The following is a 3,084-nucleotide window of genomic DNA, read 5'->3' on the forward strand; positions in this document are numbered from 1 at the left end:
TCCGATTGAGCTGGAAATTTATAGGAGTCCTCATAGCTCATCAATCTTACACCTCACCGAAAAGAAATTAATTCGGACAAGTTTTGATATAATTTTTGGTCTCACGAACAACAGTACAGAAGGCTATCCAGCAACCCATTTAAATAGCCCAATTAATTTATATGGCAGCCCATTTTGAGATTTTATCCAGCAGCTCATGTTTCATTTAGTTAAGCCCACTACGGTTTACTGTGTAGCTGGGAAACGCATCAAATAAAGGGCACAAAAAAGAAGAAAGCATCTCATTTTTTTTCTTCACATTTCGCCGGCAGAGAAGAAAAGGGGAGTGACGACGCTAGCTTGCTGTCTCCTCCTTCCTTTCTTTCTTTTATTGCTTATTTTTGGAACATTGCATTTATGATTTCACAATCATAATTTGTTAATGGTTTATCTATCTTTTTAATTAGATTAGGTTATGTTAATTTTTATATTAATACTTGGATTATAGATGGAGTTTTTGGAATAACAAGAAGGGACGATTTCAAGAAGTTTTGTCATCTTCGTTTCGTAATCAGTATTGGTATGATTTCTATCTTTTTTATTGTTATTATTATTTTGTCTAGTTAGTTTTTATTTTTTTAATATTGGGTAAATCTATGGAGCAATTAATTGATTAGGAATAATTTTGTGTGGTTTTGATGGTATTCTATGAAAATATTTTCTAGTAAAACATCTATTTATGTTCATATGTCTTTAATCATTAGTTTAGATATGTGAATGTTTAATTAGTTGGTTAATTTATTGATTACGTAATAGATCTTTAAATTAACAAGCAAAAAATGGTTATTGTGATTGTTTTTCTTTCACACAATCATGAAAATATTTTCTCCAATATGGTAGTGAAAGTATTTTGATTCCTCTTAGATTTGGTGACTTTTTCGTTCTTAATGCTAGTTAATTTTCATTAATTACATGCTTCATGGAAATTATGACTTTAACTAAGAAAATGTGTTATGAGCTTCTCTAACCATTGTATTAACTAAGAAAAGTGTAGATGATCTCAAGCTTCTTAGATTGTTATAGCCAAATTAGTATCTATTAAACCCATTGCACCACAAAATTATGATGATTAGTCAAATAGTTGAACTTGTGATTTATCCCGATATTTGAACGTTTTATTTTATAGATTTTGTATTTTTGCATTTTTGTTATTTTTGAAAAATAGTTTTTTATCGCATTTAACATTTTGAAAACCCCCATATCATTTTATTGTTTTTATTTCGTAGAAACTGAATGCATAGATTTCATTCGAACCAATCCCTGTGGATTGATCCCTGTTACTGCTACTACAATCCATTTCTGTATGTTGTCATATTAAGGTTTTTTTTATTTGGTGGTCTCGATAACCACCAATTAAGCCCGACCACACTATATGAATGACCTAGTAGATTGATGGACTTAATGGATTAAGTCCTTGATGAGTTAAGTAAGAAACACTTAACCCTAATCATCATTTTATGTGAAAAATCCTAATTAGGTTTAGGTTCTTATTGGGCCATTTATTAGACTAACTTGTTGTGGGACTTTGTGGGCCAATTGGGAACATATTCATGGACTAAGGAAATTATTGGGCTTTAGGATAAGACCCACTAGAGAGGCTTGGGACCAATTTGGAAAATTGGGCCATAAGTAGATAATTTTGGCCTTGAGGATTATTAGCTATTGAGCCATCAGAATGCCAAGTGTTTGGACTAGAATACATGGTTGGGCCTTAAGATAAGCCCATGTAGAGGTTTGGGACCAATTTGGAAAATTGGGTCATATGTTGGGCCTTGGTTGATTATTGGGCTTTTGGGCCTTTAGAGTGTGAGTTTGGGCCTTGCTTTTGAACCAAGCTAGGTTAGGGGTAAAATGGTCCATTTACTCCAAATTTATACTTATGGTTATGTATTGTAATCCAATTATTAATTGGGTGTCGTTTTGATGATTGACAGTTCGGGAACCTATCAACCAGCAGTTGTAGTTTGATCATCGGGACTTCAACAGTGCCAGGTGAGTCTCCTCACCATACTAATGGTCTAAGGCACCAAGGCCGACCCATTCAATTAGTTGTAGTGTTTATTGTAGATTCGCTATTGATATGTATGGTATGCATGTATATGTGGTATGCTATTAACTATGTAGTATGTGGTATGCTAGTTGTCTTTGTGATACTTTCATGGAAGACCATGGGGGAGCCCATGACACCTGTATGTAAGACCATGTGGGGAGCCCATGGCTTTCCTATTAAAGACCATGGTGGGAGCCCACAACACTTAGGTGTAAGACCATGTGGGGTAGCCATGGCACGTTGGAGTAAGACCCTGGAGGGAGTCCACGACATCCTTATATGTTTATATATGTGTAACGCCCAGGTTTCGGGGCTAAGCATTTTTAGACAGTGTAATAGTCTAGGTCAACTATTGTAACTCTTTTGAAGTAATAAAGAAGATATATTTGAATACTATGCGAATTATGTGTATTTATGTGCTTATTACTTATTTATAAATGCATAATAAATAAAGGATCAAAATAAACATCAAATATAAAGTGTGAGATAAACCCAATATCTTTACATAAATTTGTAGTGGTCGAAACAAGGATTCCCGAGAAATAAAGAACATCGAAATCCGAGTAATAACGAAGAAGTTATGACCCGTCGAAGCTTCGCGATGAAACCGACACGATACCGGAAAGCGTAAATAGTGAATTTATGATAGAGCGAGTTTCAGTCTTAGCAATCTAAACCAAAGTCATAGAATATGATAAACCAAGAGCGTCTATAAAAAGAACGCCCAAAACTAACTTCGTATGAGATAGTTATGATTTTTCGAAGTTTCAGCTTAGCAGTGTACAGCCCGAAGTTCGAATATTAGATCAAGCGGTTTTTAGCCGACTCAACCTAACGAGAATCAAAGATTTCGTTATTTATAGCGTAACGATAAAAAGACAGACGAAAACAGACGTCGGATGAAGAAGTTATGAATTTTTAACGGACCAATCATGTCCTGGTCTATTAAAAATATAACTTTTAAAAAATAAGTCAAAATTAGCCGACGGAGTCTA

The 3,084-nt window shown here is 34.4% G+C and overlaps 1 long non-coding RNA gene across 1 annotated transcript; it reads left to right on the top strand.

Moving 5' to 3' along the window:
- The first annotated feature begins 309 nt into the window (after positions 1-309).
- Positions 310-2,456, top strand: LOC144997922 (uncharacterized). The gene is made up of 3 exons (XR_013660014.1): positions 310-559; positions 1,974-2,031; positions 2,179-2,456. It is a non-coding gene; the product is annotated as an uncharacterized LOC144997922 (long non-coding RNA).
- Positions 2,457-3,084: the final 628 nt, after the last annotated feature.

This window comes from Lactuca saligna, chromosome 1, assembly GCF_052625555.1.
Source record: "Lactuca saligna cultivar CGN05327 chromosome 1, ASM5262555v1, whole genome shotgun sequence".
NCBI classification, from domain to species: Eukaryota; Viridiplantae; Streptophyta; class Magnoliopsida; order Asterales; family Asteraceae; genus Lactuca; species Lactuca saligna.